This window comes from Chamaea fasciata, unplaced genomic scaffold, assembly GCF_029207755.1.
Source record: "Chamaea fasciata isolate MVZ Bird 193981 ecotype frontalis unplaced genomic scaffold, bChaFas1.0.hap1 SCAF_4, whole genome shotgun sequence".
Lineage (NCBI taxonomy): Eukaryota > Metazoa > Chordata > Aves > Passeriformes > Sylviidae > Chamaea > Chamaea fasciata.
Window position 1 is genome coordinate 24777443 of NW_027094089.1, and position 19744 is coordinate 24797186.

Here is a 19744-nt window from a genome sequence, read left to right on the forward strand (position 1 = left end):
TTTTCACAGTTAATTTGCAGTGGCATTTGTAGTTTGACAGCTAGGCCATAACTATTCAGTCATCTCTCTTCCTATGAAGGGCTTCTGCCTACTTACCTCACATAGAAGTTACTCATAAGTTGTCCTGTACACGTCACTCACTACCCACTCAAAACCTTGGTTTTCTCCTATTAAAAAAACCAACAGTTTTTGCCTCATGGAAAGTCGTGAATATAATCTAACTAGAGATAAAACCTCATGAAACTGGGAAATTGACACTTTAAGAAGCACACTGGGTTGAAAACCTGCTAGGCTTTTTGTCTGGCTGTTGGAGTACCTGCTGTTCCATGGTAAAAACAATGAATAAGGGTAATGGCAAAGGAGAAAATGCATGCACCCTCATTAGCCAGCATCAGAAGCCTTCAGTCATAAGCTTAACCTAGATCTGAGTTTCGAAGATTTCATTTCCTTGCAGGTGACTGGTCCTTAAGTCTAATAATGAGATAACATTTGGCTACTCACCATGCAAATCTGACTGATCAAGGGCAATATGGAACAATAAGGGTAGGAGGGAAGCAGTCAACCTGCCACTGTCATGCTGATGAGTGTCAAGTCTCCTGATTCGAATTGGTTTCCAAGAATCATTACCTTTAGCAAATTCCAAAGAGTGAATGTATACCACTTTTTAAAACAACCAGTAGAACCATTATAACATAGGAGGTCAATGCCCTAACTTTCCATGGAGCTGAAATTACTTCTTTTAAAGGAGATGATGGCCATATTTCCCAACTGACCTTTAGAGCCATGACCAGAATATTTATCTGTCTGGGAGCCTCATCACCTTCTCCATGGAAGAAGAGGGTTAAGGAGATGGAGAGCTCCAGGAATAGCAGGGCATGATAACAGTTCTATCACTGCATTACATGTAAGTGAGTCATGTAACAATATCAGTCTGAGCAGCTTTGCTACTTTATGCCATAGCTGAGATTCGGACTACCTGACCACTCCTTCTTGGCTACAGTTTCACTGGGACACTTGGCCCAAGCCACACAGGTTGGCTATATCTGTATCTACCTACTTGTAGATAAGCTCAGGAAGCCAGCTGAGTGCACCTACCTCACAAACATGAACTGACTGAACTGCTAAAGGAATACTCTGAGTAGTTTTTATGGAGCAGTACAATGGTCAGGGCACTGGTGCAGACTAGGTTCAATGCTGTGGTCAAACCCGTGATTTGGAAAAACTTATTTTTGAAATTGCTGATTCGTATGTGGTCATCTCTCCCTATGTGAGGGCACAGCTAATAGAAGAATAGTAAGTAATATGTTATATATCCGATTTCTATTTCTTTGAGAATAGATTTCTTAACTGCTAGAAAAATATATTATCTTCCCATATCTATAAAATATTTCATAATTGTGCTCATGCAACTATAGCTGGAAGGGTAGAGGAGATTGATGCATCTTTCATGCAGTGAAATATCCTTTCTATAATATCCTTTCTAAGGGATAGGACACTATTCAGTCAAGAATTTAATGTAAAATTTACATCTGGAGCTCAGCTGCTGGAAACTGCAGGTCATAATAATGGCTTTCTTCTGGTGACAGATGACCATAATTCTTTTTTTCTAGCATCTTGGTGTTGTTCTAATTTTAGTCAAAACTGTTTCCACTTTTAATAGAGTCTAAAGTTTAGTTAGCTATTGAATTTCTCTGCCATATTTTGCAAATTGCTGCCGTTGGTTATTTAAATTATAAATTGTTCAGGATATATAACTATTTACTATTATGAAAAAGTCCATTTCTGACATCTAATTCCAGTTCATCAGCCAAACCAGTGAACTGATGGCCCTGGTCAGCACAATAGGATGATAAAACTCAGCTTTGAAGTATATAATCCTCTTATTAGTTATATAAGACAGGCTAGCAGGAAATTTCCCAAATGAGGTCTTAAACTGTGTTGTTTTCCAGTCATTTCAAACCATCTGAGATTCTCAGTAGTGCCATTTCAAATGTACCTTTGGGTCGAAAGGTATCATTGTAATTTTTGGCATATTTTAGTACTCAGAAATAATCTCATCCTTTCTGTTCCCTCTGATTTTTCAGTTGATTATATATATTTTCTATTTCCTGCCAATTCTATCTGAAACCCTTCTAATAATTCTATTCAGCACTGAGGCCTTAAAGAATTAGTTTTTTCTTTTCTCATGGACACTGTTTTCAGTGGGAAGAGGGGCTGAGAAAGCATTAGGAATATAGCCACTGGCACCTTTGTTCCTTCCTTAGTTTTTTGAGCATACTTCAAAGACAGAAAGGCTGTGGCAGTGTACTGAGTGTGCTCCTAGCTTACAGAAAATTGTTTGATTTAGCTGTTAGAGAGCTCCATTCTCTCATTTAGTGTTCTAAATATGCGACATATTTTGATTCACAGAAGGGTCATGCTGATTTAGCTGATAATGGTTTCTATTAATTCCACGTGCTGTACCAATTAAAATCTGAGCATGCAAATTAAAATGTTTCTTCAGGATGAATGGGAGATAGGAGAGGTTATAAACCCCAAATGCTTCTTTGAAGCATAGTTCTATTTGAACAGAAAGAGCTTCTAAGTATTATAACTCTGGGAGTCTGTGTGTATTGTGTCTCAATCAATCCTTATCAAATGCTCCCAGGTTACAGTAAACAAGGTTTTTATTTCCTTAGCTGCCAGCTTTGACAAGCTGATGCAGTCTGTCAGAGTCAGACTGGGATGTTTCCATCACACGTTACATGACCAGTAAGAAAGATTCTGTGAGCCAAAACCTGTCCTCAGTTGCACTCCTACAATCCTGTTACCTCTGCTGCATGTCCTCAGTGACACCAGAACAAATCCCTCCTGTGCAAGGGAGATGCAGGAAGGGTGTTAGAGATAGCAAAGAGATTCGAGGAGGCAGCCGGTGGATTTTCCCTTTGAGAAGTTTTTTATCAGTTATTGTAAAACATGCATTTTTATTGAAAATGTAGGCCCTTTCTACATTGGAACTGACAAAAATTTCATAGAATCACAGAATATGCTGAGTTGGAAGGGAGCCACAAGGATCATCGAGTCCAGCACCTGGCCCTGGACAGGACAAAGCCAGCAACTCCGCCGTGTGTGTTCCTGAGAACGTAGTCCAAACACCTGAACTCTATCAGGGTGGATGCTGTGACCACTGCCCTGGGGAGCCTGTTCCAGTGCCCAATCACCCTCTGGGTGAAAAATCGTTTCCTGATACCCAACCTAAACCTCCCTGACACAACTTCATGCCATTCCCTCTCCAGTGCCCTAGGCCTAATGAACATTTAGTGAACAATTTTGTAGAAGATAAGATGCACTGGAAGAGCTAGAACACATGTTCATCCCTTATTTTCTCTCTGAGCAATGTTCTTTGTATTTCCATTGTTTTATTAAATGAAAAACTACTTCTAGAAAAAAAATTTACTTGTATTTTAACATCAGATTTGCAAAAACAGATGTTTTACTTTCTTTATGAAATACAATATGCATTCTCCAATCAGTTTCTTGCATATAAACAAAGAACTTTTAGAGTAACAGCTTTTGTCCTGTAGTTATTGACAATTGCTGATTAGTTAGCACATTGACCATATTATCTTACTCCCTTTATATTACGGAATCATAGAACGGTTTGGGTTTGAAGGGACCTTAAAATCACCAACCCTCCTGCCATGGGCAGGGACACCGTTCGCTAGACCAGATTGCTGAAGCCTCCATCCAAACTGGCCTTGAACACTTCCAGGGATGCAGCATCCACAACTGTTCTGGGCAACCTGGTCAGTACCTGAACACCTTCACAGTAAAGGATTTTTACCTAATGTCACCTCCCCTCTTTCAGTTTGAAGCCATTTCCTCTTGTCTTGTCGCTACAGGCTCTTGTTAATAGTCTCCCTTTATCTTTCTTAGAACCTCCCTTCAGGAAGGACACAGTTGGGTTACCTGGAGCCTTCTCTTCTCACGACTGAACAAACCCAGTTCTTTCAGCCTTTCCTTATAGGAGAGGGGCCCCATCCCTCTTATCATCTTGGTAGCCTCTGGACCTGCTCCAACAGGTCCCTGTTCTTCCTGTGCAGGGACCCCAGAGCTGGATGCAGACCTCCAGGTGGGTCTCACCAGAGCAGAGCAGAGGGGCAGAATCTCCTCCCTCCCCTGCTGCCCACGGTGCTCTGGATGCAGTGCAGGACACGTTTGGCTCTCTGGGCTGTGAGTGGCATGGCCGGGGCATGTCCAGCCTCTCACCCACCAGCACCCCCAAGTCCTCCTGGGCAGGCCTGCTCTGTGTCTGTTCATGCCCAGCCTGTGCTGACACCAGGCCCATTACTGTGACCTGGGTGCAGCACTTTACATTTGACTTTGTTGAACCTCTTGAGATTCCCATGGACTCATTTCTTGAGCTTGTCCAGGTCCCTCTGGATGGCATCCCATCCTTCAAGCATGTCAGCTGCCCCAGTCATCATAGTGTCATCTGCTGATTTGCTGAGAATGCATTTAATCACAATCTCTATGTCATCAATGAAGATATTAAATAACAGTGGTCCGAGTACAGACCCTTGGGGGACAACACTTGTCACTTATGTCCATCAGGAAGGAGTCTGAGCCATTGACCACCGCCCTCTGGATGTGACCCTTCAACCATGTTCTTATTCATCCAATAGTCCACTCGTGAAACCCAGCTCTCTGTAATGCATTGTGAAAAAGCTAGATGTGTATGTTTAACTTAAAAGTCAGGCCTTGGTGGTGGTTCGTGGAGTTTTCTTTTAAATGTGTTTTATAGAAACACATTTCTATAAAATGTGTTTATTCAGAGGATTTGCTGCTGTAGGAGAAGAAGAAATTTTTCTTGAAGTAAATTCACTATTCTTTTAAATTATGGAAATTAAAAGGAAGAGTGCATTAAAGAAAATCTAATTAGAGATTCTCTGGGGTTGTGGCACACCAGCAAATCCAGCAGACATAAAGTGTCTTCTAGTGAGCACAGGCCGAGGATATCATAAAAGCACATCACTTGCACTCAGCTGGGGACATTTGTAAGTTATGTCTTTAGTTGTTTGTATGTCAAAAATTACCTAATTTTCATCACTATATCTATGTTAAGAAGAAGATTTACGTCTGAAGGCATAAATCATTGCATTCTTAATATACTGACAGTATTGTCATCTGGTAATAATTTTAATGATTTTTGTTTTCCTGTATCTGATACTTTTTGCCCACTCTTTGATGAATTCCTAAAAATCCTCATCTCAATAGCCTGTGTTTATAACTATTTTTGAACTTTGCAATAATTCAGCCATACAGAATAAAGCTTTTGAGCACTTGAAGTCTAACAGTTCGGCAAAATTTTTTAAAAATTTGGCTTTGAAAAACAAGTCAGGAGTGAACTTTTAAAGAAAATTTTCATTTAAAGAACAAATCGACATTAATTGGTCAGGAATAAACTTGGAAATTCAAAGTTTTGTATTTGCTAGAGTCTGGAATTTCTTCTAGTGGATTGTCAGGCTGAACTTGAACTCTGTGAATGGAAGGATGTTAAGCAGTTGCCTGTCAACAGAACATCTGAGTGAAACCCAAGTCCCTTCAGCTGAAAACCCTTACAGAGTTGCTGGCACCTGTATATTCAAACTGAAGTGTGCTGCTGAACATAAACCTTCAACACAGTTAAAACAAAAGTGACTTCTAGTTTCTTGATGCCTTCCAGAGCTTCACTTCAATAACCTTGTGATGAACTTGGATTCTAAAAGTCTGTGTGAAAACAGAGGAAACAATAGGAAGATTTTTTTGTTCATTGTTTTTAGGTTTTGGGGTTTTTGTTATCTGGCTGTGTTGTACTTCCAGTGTTTAATGTCTGTCTAGAAGGAGACAAAGTTAAATGGCTTTCAGTTCAGTAGTGTGCTTACCTAAGAGCATTCAAACCTAAAATTTACTAATGAGATAATAAGGCATACTTAAAATTTCATTGTATTTTAGTTTGAGAGAAGTAGTGCACGTCTGTTTCTCTGCTGAAGAGTTAGTCTGGAGCAGTCACACAGCTCCAGACTAACTCTTCAGCAGAGAAACAGACCTGTACTACTTCTCTAGAACTAAAGAAGAAAATAGGGTTTTTTTCCAAGCTATTTTCTTCAAGTTTGCTTGCCACAAATTTATTTAAAGCAAATAAGCTGTCTTACATCTTGCCTTTTTGCTGAAGTAAATGTCCATTGCTTGTGCTACCTTGCACTTTTAAATAGCTTAATCTGCATTAAAAAACACAGCCTCAGCCTGCAGAAAATAATTTAGAAAACAAAAGAAAATCCAACCTCCACCTGAAAGAAATCATAAGAAACCACTGCTTTTCTGTCTTTGTATTTGTATATAGTTGGCCATCTAGATGCCACTTAGTAGTATTCAAGATACTTATCTTGCTTGCCTCCCCTGAATATCTGTAATTCATAAGTATAAACAAAATTGGGACTTCTGGAAATCATAAAGATTGATTACATTAGTACTGATGACAGTTCTTCTTCATGATAGGGACTTCATGAGAGAAAGAATTTTACATTATGAAACTCAGCAGTTTTCAACATTTTCCTGGAAAGATGTTTCTAAAACATTTCTCCTTTCCTTTATGTAGACCATTAATAAAGCTAAAAGTCCATTTATATATACTGCTGTTAAAAAAATAGCCTTCTAAAACTTGGAGCAAGGGTACTGATGATTTTATGTAATGACATTCCTTCCAGTTCTGGAATTTAGATACTAAAGACGGAAGGGAAATTACAAATGAGCATGAGAAAAGCTAAATTTTCTTTTTTCAGCCCTGTTTAGAAGCTTAGCAGGACAACTCTGATTAACTGGGAAGAAGAAAAATGGGCGTGTCTGGGTGCAAAATAGCCATATGTTTGCCATGAATCACTTCAAAGGCCTTTTAAGTTGGGCTCTCATTTTTCCTCACATGCATATACACACAGCAGGCTGAAAGCTACATGTTCAGAGCCTTAACCATAGTTTAGATGGGAAACAGCAGCAAAAAACTATCCACAAACCTCAAAAGGACACATGCATTTTGGAAGAACAATTGAAACATATTTTTTGTGCTTGCAATTACTGTGACAGTCTGAGCAATAGTAAAAGAATAGTATTACTGTAAGTATTTTCCAAAGTAAGAAAAGCACCCATGCAGATTTTTCCCCCCCATCTATTTCAGGATTAAGTGCTTGACACTGCACTTAGATGTAGGGGATGCTTACAGTTTGAATTATAAATTCAAACTGGCAGTCTCATATTGCTTGGTGCAGTTGAGCAAGTGCATCCACACAAAGACCTCTGTGATTTCCTCTGCAGCCTGTGAAGTGAGTGCAGGAGACTGCACTGGCCTGCAGGAATTGCTGTGGAACCCAAGGCTAACCTGGCTCACCTGGTACTTGCAGCTTGTGCATTTATCTCTCCACCATCTGTATCAAATACCTGACTTGCCTTTCCTGGTGGCTATTTCAAGCAGGGATTAGAAAGGAGTGTTGTTGTCTAGACTTCACATAGCTCTCAGTGCTACCACCTCTTCTAAGGTGAGCTCGCCAGAAGTGGGTGGAAGCAGTGCTAAATCTGGTAACATGTATTAGTATATCTTTCTTCTTAATTAAAAATAAAAAAAAACCAACAACAAAAAACTTTGCTCAAAAAAATGCAGAGTAAAACCTTGTTTTTTTCTCCAGTGTTTTCTCCAATTTAATTTTCAGTTTTCTATCATCAGTGATTTATGAATACTTTTTTTCAGGTGACTCTGAATCCAGACAAAATTGAAATGGCCTTTGTTTTAGGAGGGTCAGCTGATACATATCCACTCCCCTTATTCCCGATGCATTCTTACAGAACTCCTAGTATATTTTCCAGACTCCTTCCTGCTTTGTTCCTTTCCACAGCTGGAACAGGGTCCTTCATGCTGCACCATAAAAGACTTTCTTATGATAGCCACTTTCCTATGAAGTTGCAGTGACATGAAACACAATGCCTCAGACTAAAAGTGGTAAAGAACTAAACACTCAACTGGATTAGACTCTTGAATCAGAGCTAATAAAGTCTGAGGAGGGAAGAAAATAATACCAGGGTGCTTACTATAGGAGGAAACATGACTTAGAGGCTGCTGTAGAAAATGGAATTTAACATCAGGTACAATATCCAAGGAGAAGTGTCACAATCAGTCAAGCAGCTGACGCAAAATTTAAAAAATCCCCACTGTTTTTTTTTTCCTGTTACTGATGTATCTGTTAGCCCCTCTTCTGTTGAGAAGCATTATTTTAAAAAAACAAAACTACTGATTGTTGCTTCTTATTATTTTAAGAATTTTATTAAGAAGTTTTGAAATTGTATCTTTGAAAAAATATCTCTGCACTGATTGCCTTCTTCAGATATGTTTATCACAGTAAATATGACAACATTATGGAATTGCTTTTTGTCTCCTTTTACCTCTCCAGGTTCTTAGCCTTGTAAAGGTCCTGACCACCTCCACTTAACCGACAGTTTTATTTGTTCAACTAACTCCCTGCATTCACACATTTCTGCAACACATTAATACTCTGTCCCTTCCTCTCCACATGGTCGCTTCCCTTGCAGAGGATAAGGTCAGCCAGGTCAGTTTTACCAAAAAGAAGTTGGTCTGCTCTTACAAGCGAAGTTCTTACTGGAGCTCCAGTTCTCAGAGATGACTCCCCTACATTGCAATTACTTTTCTTAACAGGGTGTTTGGCATTATATTATTGCACACTGACTCAAAAGGTGTTTTAATGTCTAGATTTTGTCAGCTATCCAGATTCAATCTATTGCAAATGTTACTGACTCCCATGGTACAGTAAAGTGTATGTAAATAACAACACCCTTGAGCCCTCATAAAATTAAAATAATTTACTAATACTGTGTAGGAGGAGAAGAGGAGGAAAGAAAAGTGGGAATTAAATTGTGTGGCACTAGAAAGATTTTAAATGGCAGTTTCAGGTTCAGGCCTTGCAATGCATGGATACCAAGCTAACTGAATGTATTAGTCAAAAACAGAATTTGCAGGTATGTATTCCTGCTTTTTTTAAAACAAACTCTCATCTGGATCCTTCTTACATGATTTAGGGGACAGGATTTCTGGCTGCAGCTATATAGTCTCAGTGTTTTAGTAGAGATTACTTGTGCCTGTGACAACCTCCTGTTGCTGTCGTTTTCATCTGAGAAATTTTACCCTCTGCCAAAGCTGATGCCCTTTAATGACCTATCACAGACTAACATTAAGCATTGAAATCAGGCTTGTTGATTTAGGTTGTTCTGTGGGGTTTTTTTTACATTGTATAAGTGCATATGCATTATCCTTTAATGAGTCAAGTTATTTAAATTTCAGATCAGATTGGGGATATAGCGAGTGTGATGGTTCTATATTCCTCTACCATCTGTCACTGAGAAGCTTCTTAAAGTTGCAGCCTCAGTTAGAGAAGAACAGCTTGGTCCTGTAATCTCTGCTGCTGTTTCTAAGCAAAGACTTGAGTCAGGCTTCTCATCTACTGAGAACGGTTGTTTTGAGTGAAACCTAGTGGAAACACTTAGACTATGTGGAATATTCCAAGGCTCTTGTGTTGGTGCTACAAATGCTACAAATATGTGTACCTCTGTGATTCAAATCACAATTTTGCCTCACAAAGCACCAACTTAATGGAAATCTCTAGTGCTGAGGCAAAGTAGGTGAGTGGTCAGAAGTTGCACTCCCACAGGAAAGTGAAGCATCCACTCTTACCGCTGGGTTTTTTTTTTCCTTTTGGTAGTCCTCAGTTAGATCAGACACCACTAGCTGAAGCAGTGGAGTTGCTAAATAATTTTGGGAGTGGAAGAGTACTGACTAATACAGACACTCTGCAGAGATGGGCTGAGGTGCTTCAGCCCTAGAGCCACTTTGTGGTATTTGGATGACAGCCTGGAATTTGGATAACAGTCAGGATTGTTTTCTGAGTGTTTTTTCCTGTCATGTTCTTGTTCTGAATTTATGATAATTTATCAAAGCTGCTGGGTGTTGCTCCAGGCTGTCCTTAGTGTCAGAAGCCTGTCTTTTTGCAGGCACTGAGGCACTGAGTTAAGTCAGTATTGGTCATATGGATTGCAGTGGACTGCAGGCTTCTGTTAGGAGAAGGAGCAGGGACAAGTTGGAAGCCTGCAGCCAAGGTGGAACATCCTTAGGGAGCCCCTGGTGGCACCAGAGGCAGAAGCATGGGTGCTGAGAGCAAACAAGGATGCTTCATGTAAAGGAAACAACTGGCCGTCAGGTAGTCCTGTTTCACCCACCAGAGTACAGAAAGTACAGAAAGACTTCTTTCTTCCCCTGAAAACACCTATAATACTTCTCTTCTGCATGTTGTCTGAGTAGTGCTGGTATTGCTCAGCAGGAGGCCCAAGGGCATAGCTGCTAAGGGCTCAGGAGATACAGTCCCATATGCCCTGCCATGAACATTAATATTTTCTGCTATCCCATTTTCTGTTATACAGTTAGTAAGGTCTCCAGGAAATCTTACATAAGGCATCTGGATATTTATTAGAGCTTTTGTAAAAAAACCCCAAACAACCCAAAACCAAATGGATTTTGTCAATGGTTTAGGTCTAAAGGATTGTACAGGTATAACTGAATCTTTATACAGCTTTGTCCTGCAGAATTAAGGATGGTAAACCAGATGTATCATTTATTAATTTGTATTTTATAATTTATAAATCTATAATTTATAAACATATACATTATGAAAAGGATTAGACAAAAATATTTTAATCAGAATGATTTGCGACAGAGTATAGGAGCTGTAACAACTATTATAGTGCAATGATATAATGCAACTATTATAGAAGCAATATTGAAGTCATTCTATTAAAACAATTGTTTTAAAGCTGGAAAAAACAATTATTAAGTAAAGATTGATGTTACCTAACCATACTGATGACTTTGGGCAAATCTCTTTTGCTCAGCCTCAAGGAGTAGCCTTGAGGGGCTGTGAGATGTCAGGATAAATGACACACATCAACTCTAACTATAGGCTACTATATATATGAAAAAGTCTCATGCACAAATTAAACATGATATTTGTTAACAGGGAGGTTTTGAAGTACTGATGTGACCTGATATGAAAAACCAGGACCATGAGAAAAGTCATAATGTTCCTCTTACAAGCAAATTAATGATATTGACAAAACAGATGCCACTTTCTCTTCTCCAGCCTCACTCATGTCTCAATAAAGTTTGAATAATTTGTGCCTTTACATTTCTACTTGTCTTCATTCTGCTGTTGAAATTCTATCATCATGTGAAGGTTGTTAACTATTTCCTGTGAAACTTATCCTGAATTGTTAAAAGAAAACATTTTTCCATGTTTGTAAGCCTTTGACTTCTTTCAGTCTTTGGACGATTTTCTTGTCTTCAAAATTAAGTTGCTCATTAATATCGACTTCCCAACAAAATGATGTTTTCTGCAGAACACATAGTTCATCAATTGTGCAATTGAATATATGTCACTAATCACAGTTGTGATTTCACCGCTGGTGTTGAAAATTAATAACATTTTAAATTACTTTTTTCCCTTCACTGTTCAATTTCAAAATATAGTCTCTAGCATATAGATATTTTCCATTAATACACTTATATTTCTGGAAATTATGAGATGAAAAATATGTGCTAGATTGCAGTCTTGCACGGTGAACATGACTTAAATCATGTGCATCAGATTTTTTTTTTGTGTCAGACTGAATATACATATTGAAAAAACTAAGTCAAGGAGAAAAAGGAGATTATTAGAATACCCTAAAGGCAAGACTGTTTTTTAAAAGTACTACTTAATGAGATAAATAAATTATATCCCATTATAGCTACCATAATGCAGTTTTCCCTAAAATTCTGTTAGTTTTCAGTACTCTTAAGTGTAGAAAGTACTGAATATAGTTGTATATACTTATTTCTAAAGACTTCGTAGTGCTCCACACAACCTTTGCTGGGCTTTGAAACAGAACCTCGAACAGCCTGACTTAATGGAGAAGAAAGGGTGTTATTGCTGTGTGAAGTAGAAGAAGGACGGCCTAAATTCCTGATGATTACAGAATTGTAAAAGAAATTTCAAAAATATGAAACAACATATGAAGGAAGCTCTGGGAATCGACTAAAGCGTAAGAGGGGGGAAGTGAAATATGTGTGATTATTGAAAACCTACCAGCTTCACATTTGGGGTGAATATTTTCAGCCATTTCCCTTGGGCAATGTAAAATTGCAGATTTTAAATGCTGTCCTACCTGCTGTGGCAGACACCTGCAGTTTGGGAATCTGCCTTCCTAACACAAAAGGCAGCCAACAGTGATATAAAGAGTCATCTCACCTACCCTGCTGCAGCTCAAATACATTTAGGTCAATGTTATACAGGGGTTGTTTTTATTAAGAACTTTAAAGAAACAATATGGATGCTCACATAAATGACTGTTGCAATGTGCCCTAATCATCCAGGTCTGCCCTACCACCCTTGCCAAAACAGAGACCTGGCAGTCTCCGCCACTCTCAGAGCAACAAGACAGCTCTCTAAGGCACAAAGTGGTGCCTTCCTCCCTGCCTGCAGCACTGACATTGTCTCTGCTGAGGCAGCAAAATTTCTGCTTTTTTGAATGATTGAAAATCATTCAATTTCAGATAGATCTGAAATGATCTATCTACATCTCAAGAATGATGTGTAACATATATGACCCAAACATTTCCCAAACCTGTTTCTAAATCTTCCAGCAGCTGTAGAGAAAGGTGCACTACCCCTTTTTAAAGGACAGGGAGATGGAGGTATTGGAAAAATGAATGAATTCAGTCCTAATGAGATAAATTAGGTAGCTGGTGCAGTTTCTTGTTTGTTCATCCAGATCTACCTTCAACAACGGTTTCATACAGTGCTCTCATTCCAATTTAATTCTCTTTGTTGAACTGACACAGCTGTAGAAAAAGCTGTGGCCTCTGTGTGCCACAGAGTGCCATCTCCTGAGTGCCGTTAGCAGAACTCCTTATTGAGGTCATGTCCATCACAAGGTAGGCATTGGGGCTGCACTGCTGCCCTTGAGGGACTATTTGTTTGGCAGATGTCTTGTGCAGATCCCAATACTTAATAAGGGCAAAGCCCAGCTCGACTTTCTTAGGCATAGAGAAAAACAATCATGTTTTATTTTACTCACAGATTGGATAATACTTTTAAAATAAATGCAGATGATTACAATGGTAAATTAATTGCTATTTTTCAGAGCAGGTTTGTGATAACCAGGTGAATGCTTTCATGATAACCAGGTACATGTCTATTTCTCCCCTGAGTATTAAGAATGAGAGTGAGAGATAAATGGCAAAGTGTTACAGGAGAACTGACCCAGAAACAATTTGTCTGAAGTTATACAATGAGTGGGTTAAAACCCAGGGGAAGCTCACTTTTTTTCTAACAGCTGGGTGCTCATGAAGCATAGTTCAGTGGCTCTGCCCATCATATGAATACTTACCTTCCTGTATGGAGCTATTAATCCTAAATTCCTATTAAAGATATTAGGCAGAATTTGTGTATTCAGACCACAGTCCTAAAGCAGATGTGTAAATCAGATAACTCATGCCCTAAAGTTCTTGTGCATGCCCTAATGACAGAAACAGCTCTGTGTGATCAGTTCAGCTCTAGATGTTGAATTACTAGATGTCTAAATCCATAAGAAGAAGAATTGGTCCATTTCATTTAAAAAAATAAATTTAAAAAAAAACAAGACAGAAAATCAGACTGGTATTTTGGAACTTTCTGGAACTTTTTATTGTGTATTTGGAAAATAAACTTACCCTTCCCCTCACTTCCCCTTCTCTCTCTTCTCCTTTCCCTATCCTTAAGTAAAGTAGTCATACACATAGTCTTGCTAGAAAGTGTCCTCTTTTGAAAATGTGATGTAGACAGTTTTTTTCCTAGTTGTCCAATATACCTGATTGTAAATTTCAGACTGATGACAGCTTGAAATGGTCAGGTGAAATGTACTACATATGTGGGAAAACTAACATCCATCATGCATGAATCTCCATGGGTGTGCATCTTCGATAGAAATACGGTAACTCTCATCTTGTTCAAGTGCTAAAAATGAAAGTGAAAAAGAGGTAATGAGTGCATAGATAAGGAAGTGAAGATAAAAAAGGGGAATAGGCAAGGCTGGTGGAAAGCAGAATATTTTCATACCTGAAAGTGCTCAGCTCATTACCCTATTCAGATAGATTTTGAGTTACAGATTTTATACATAAACTAAATCAGTTTTTTGTTGTCAAGCTCTTTGAACATAGGTGCAGCTTATGTCTGTGTTCACATTGTCTGTCACCACTGTGGCAGTGTGTGGGATTAATACCCTAACCTAGCCTGACACTTGGGCACAGACCCTTCTGCTTCCCAGCAGCATCCTCTGCCAGCCTGGCAGCCCAATCTTGTCCAGTGCTCTGCAAGCCCTGAGGCTCCCTTTCCATCACATTCTCACTTATTTTGCCCTTTTTTCCTTTCTTTTCCCTACCATTGTATATTCCTTCTCCTCCTCCACTTCCTTACCTTCTCTAGGTGATTTTTAGTTCTGAGTGCTGGTAACCATTTCTTTATTTTGCTGCACAGCAAGTTTTAAAATATTTTAAAAAGTAGTTGAGTGTTATCTGTATCTTGAAAATGGTAAGGTGGCTTCCTATACCTGTGAGGGGAAGGATAAGAATTACCAGTTACTTTAGGGGCATCTCTATTTCCTTCTCTCCTACTGTTTGTTGAGTCCCTTTTGCCATTTCCTCTTTCAGTATGTAGTTGAGGAGCACTGGCTATTGCATATCTTTTGTGACTGTACTGCCATTTCACAACATGTCTCTGGCTGCAGTGATAAAGCTGACTTTAGGAACAATGCTTATATTTGTCCAAGTCCTCTCCTCTTTTTCTCTCCAGCTCGCTTCCTCTCTGATTGTCCTTTGCCTGAGCTATGTTGTTAAGGGTATTTGTTGGGCTCTACAGCAAATGTTATTTCAGTGAACTGAAATGCTCGAAAAAAGTAAACCTCATTTTTGTCAAGTAGAGAGTACAATAAACAGTGATGCAGGGGAAAAGCAGCAGACAGGAAACTAAAATTGGCCTGCCTACCAAAGGAGGGCTTTATAATGAGTACATTCTGTATTACCCAAAATGAGCTTGGGCTAGGATGACAGATTCACTGTAAACATTCCCCTCTGCAATAGAATTGTATGGGGGTATGATTTGCAGCTCAGCTTTGCCAGTAATCAGTTTTCCCTCCTCTGAGCATGAGTGGAGATTCCTCTCATGAAAATTGTGCAGTGGCTGGGGGAAGGTTAAACCTATGCATTCCTCCTATGCACCAGCTGCTCCTGGAGATGGAGATATTCTTAATGCCTTGGCTGTTCACAAATTCTTTCTGAGCTTCTCCCCAGACAAAGGCTATTCACACTGTCCTCAAGAAAAGATGTCAGCTTAGTCAGGCTACGGTTTTCAAAGAAGTCTTAAGTTATTTGGGCAACCAGTCTATTTGAAATTAAAAGTATATGTCCAAGTTTAGATGGCTTTGAAAAGTCCCAGCTGGAGTCTGCTTACTGGTAGAAAAGGGACAGATAGATAAAGCAACATTGGCCACAACACTGAAACATGACTCAGTACTATAATTCAGCACATAGCCTTTATTGCTTTAGCAGTATTTATTCATTACTTGTCCTGAGATTTTATTCTTCCTTCTTTCCTCTTGCTTATCAGAGACAGATTTCTTTCGGATCTAGTGGAGAGAGCATTTCTTTCAAAGATATTCTGGAGGAGTTGTTTGTACAAAGCTGGTCAAAGACTGAAAAAGTAAATAATAATAAAAAAAAGACAAGGTTCTCTATTTAATATGGAAAACACTAATAGCAAACTTCCCATAATAACAAACCAAATTGCAAGTAAGACGTGCAGCCTTTTAAGAATAATTTCTTTAATGCATGGGTTGATTGTCAACACTGCAGACGATCCTACTCTGAACTACAATGGTTGAGAAGCAGCAGTCTTTGTTGTGAGTGAAAAGGTGATATTATACTTGTTTTAGGTTGGTGACTTGTTTGAGTGTCTGTAGGTTCCCAGTGCAAAATGCAGTGTGGCACAGAGACATCTGAGCTCGTTCCACAAGCAATAGTCTTTCTATCAGATGTGAGGTAGCCAGAAGTTCACACAGGTCCATTTGTTCTAGTTTTCATTGTTCAGTCATCTGCAATGCAGACTTACTTTATGAATCATGGAACAAAATGTTCTACCTCCTTTCTTCCAGCCTATATTATTAGATAAAAGCTTTGCAAATACTCTGTGAACTTTGTTCATGCTATTTGTTAACAAATTTCTGGCTCTTTACCCTAGTGAACAACTTTGTGTTGCAAAACCAAACCCTAGAAGATGAGTTTTTCAAAAAATGAAACAATGTCAAACTTTATGTTAGGTACTCATGGCATTATACTCTGCATGGCAATGAAAGCAATTGAGTGTGTAACTGACATAATTTGGGTCTTCTTAACCTCTAGTCCAATATTTGGGGTTTATTTTAAAACTACCTAATAACTTGTAAAGTATCCAAACAATTACTTCACAAAGACATTAAACAACATATCATCCTTAAACCTAAAATTTTCCTGTGGGCTTCGCATTTTTGTTAGACTCAATTGTGTAGGAGGCTGTAAATTTCATAAGGGTGCATTTGGTTTAATTAGTTGTTTTGGTATATGCACTTGTGTCTTCTTTGAATGTCAGACCAGAATGGCAGCTGATCCCAAAGACTTTTGTATTCTCCTACTGCATCCAGAGGAAGTACTTGAATTCGCATCCTCTGATGAATGGGAGCTCTAGCTGTATTGTTAGTGTCTATGTAGAAATCCAGAACCCAAATCCAAATGATTGCTGAAAACCTGAGTTTTGGAGGAAATCATGATTTATACTTCTCAGTCTGAGTGTCTTCACTTGGTCATGTGGTTGGTGACTTCATGCTTCCTGCAATCTACCCCAGCACCTATAAATCCAACAGTCATCCTTTTAAGATCTATTTTCTTAATGCCTTTCTGCTTTTTCTGATTTCCTGAGACCTCCTACAAATCTTTTTGATGTAACCAGGGTTTTTTGCATTTTACATGGTGCACAACAAAAACAAAGGACTGAATAATTTGTATGCAAATTTTAAAGTATAGAGGGAGACTTTGAAAAGTACTCCTATCCTTTCTTGTTGTTACCAGAAAAAAAATTGCCAGACTTTCCTAGATACCTGGTTAATCATGTTATTCTTAAAATGTATCTCTCTTTGAACCCCCTTTACAATAGGTATTTGTGTACATAGTGCCACGGTATCCAACAGAACCCCTACTACAGCACTGCTTAACTGTAACCTGGAGGTGCTGAACAGTGTCTGAACAACGTGTGTTAGATCCCTGATCATTCCCAGTGAGACAGACTTTGCATAAAATGAATCAAACAAGGATCAAGAATGGGCTGGATTTACTTCACCTACTCTGCACAGCAAATTGAAAGATCAGAGGCAAGGTCTCCCTGCCCATATCTACCTGGGTGCTCTGGGATGCAGCTTTGGGTTCTGAATTTACAATGAGGAGAACCTGCCTTGGGCTGCTTTGAGCTTTCCTTCAAGATCCTTCTACTTAAGACTAAATAGAAGGTATTTCTCAGTTTTTGAACTGATTTTGCTTTTGTTGAAACAGTAGCCTAGTTTGTGGTGCTCAGAGTACATGAGAATCTTGGTTGAGGCTATATCTGATTGGGGCAGGGACTAGTAAATTTTTGAGCTATTGTGTGGGTGAATTTTTATGAAATTGCTGTGTTAGTCAGAAATCCTTTGATGGAACCATTTAGAGAATATGATGTTATACACTTCCACATCTATATTGGTTTCCTCCATTAGCCAACGTGTTAACACTTCTCTCTCAATAAAGAGAAAAACCACAGTTGGAAAGGGTATGAAATAAACTCATACAGACCTTTAAAAATGGTCCCTGCAATAAATAAATGCTCTTTCACTGGTTTTGCAGTTATTCAAGTCTCAGCAAACTAGGACTTTACATCAAGGGGTTTCTTTTTAGTTTGCATCTTCTCATCTTGGACTAACACTACCTTACTTTTTGCTGTCAGTGTCAGTATGTCAGCAATTAATGGTAGTTTCTTGATAATTTCTAAACCATTTCTTGATAGTTAGCCACAAAAATTACAGTTCTGTATTCCCTCCATTTAAAATTCTGCAGCTCTACAAATCAGTGAGCTCAACAATATTGAAATGCTGTTCTGCAAGGCTGGAGAACTAAGGCTGATTTACAAGCCCTGTGGCAATATTAAGCAACTTGGATGTTTTCCTGCAGTCAGTAAGCAAATTACTCTTCCTTTCAAGTCTGCTGCATTTGATGTTTCCAAAGTTTGGATTTGAAATATTTTCAATAATATTAGTATATGCTTCTGATTTACATGAAGATTGTGAAGGTATAAATTTTCTGCAGTTACATGTTATTAATAGGTTTTGGCTACCAAGCTCTTGGTTATGTTAGTTGCAATTGAGGCTTAGTCTGTAGTCCCTGCAGCCAGCCAGTGGTAGTGGACATCGTATTTTAACACTGCACGTGTGCAGTGCCAAGATTTTCTCACTCTTCTTTGTATAGATGCAAATACGTAAGACATGAGACATATATTTATCGCTTTTTAGATCCATTGCTTGTCCTAATAATGTAGACATGACTTATTTTAAAAGTAAGTACTCAGGTATGGTGTCCCGGAAGCAGCACAAGGACTTTCTCACTTGAACAAAGCATGGTTATTTTCTGTGTTTCTGTGCAAGCAGATGATGTTTTCCCAATATGCTTCCCAGAAGAAGGATCTCTGAGATTATTCAGTGATGCCAGCCTCATTGTCACTGCACAGTGACACATGGTATTCTCCAGGGCCTGCTCCAGCTACCACTGGTGTGTGACACTCCAGCTGGCACAGCAGAGGCGTCCCTAAATGCTTACAGGTGCTGTGCAAAGCCATCCTCACTGGTGCCTATCACAGCTGAGCTCTTCACAGCTGGTACAGCCTTCCTGGGACCAGAGCTGAATTTCTCTGGGTTTTATTGTTGATGGTGATGGTGGGTTTGCTGTGTGGTTTTATCTCATTTTAAGTCCTCATTTGTCTGTGTTTTTTGCCTAGATAAGGCCTCAAAGAAGAAAAAGGCAGCTAGTTTGAGATGGAGCCCAGTGAATGAAGGTTCTGTCACATGCCAGTAGAGGAGCCAGAGCAATTCTTCTGTAAGCAAATATCCTACAGCATGTCATTGTAGCATATTACACTGTTTATCTGGATTATGAAAAAACACGTTTCATCCAAATGTTGAAATTTTCCCAGGAGGCAAAAAATAACTACACGACTTGCCATGCAGAGCCTTCAAACTTCTGGTTTGCTATGAGAATAAACATAATATTTTTTAGCAAAACTGTTTTCCTACTTATTTTTCTTACAGTGTGTAAATAAGTTCTCATTTTTGACTTAATGAATGATCAGGTGACAGTGGAAATTCTATGTACATGAATGCAAAATAATTCATTAAGGGAAAATATCTCAATAACACCTTAAAAAAAACCCCAGAGATTGAATAATATTAATATTCAGCAGTATTTGTTTAAATTACAGGTGTTTTTGCAGAAGCATGAACTCATTACCCAGTAAGACTTATCTGCCCTGCAATACCCAAAAATGTTATAAATGAC

The 19744-nt window shown here is 38.8% G+C and overlaps 1 long non-coding RNA gene across 1 annotated transcript in view; it reads left to right on the top strand.

The window, feature by feature from the left end:
* LOC136288844 (uncharacterized) overlaps positions 1-19436 on the top strand; it is a 67503-nt gene extending 48067 nt beyond the window's left edge. Inside the window, exon 5 of the long non-coding RNA XR_010720599.1 lies at positions 19188-19436. This is a non-coding gene — a long non-coding RNA (uncharacterized lncRNA). The remainder of the gene's footprint in view (positions 1-19187) is intronic.
* Positions 19437-19744: the final 308 nt, after the last annotated feature.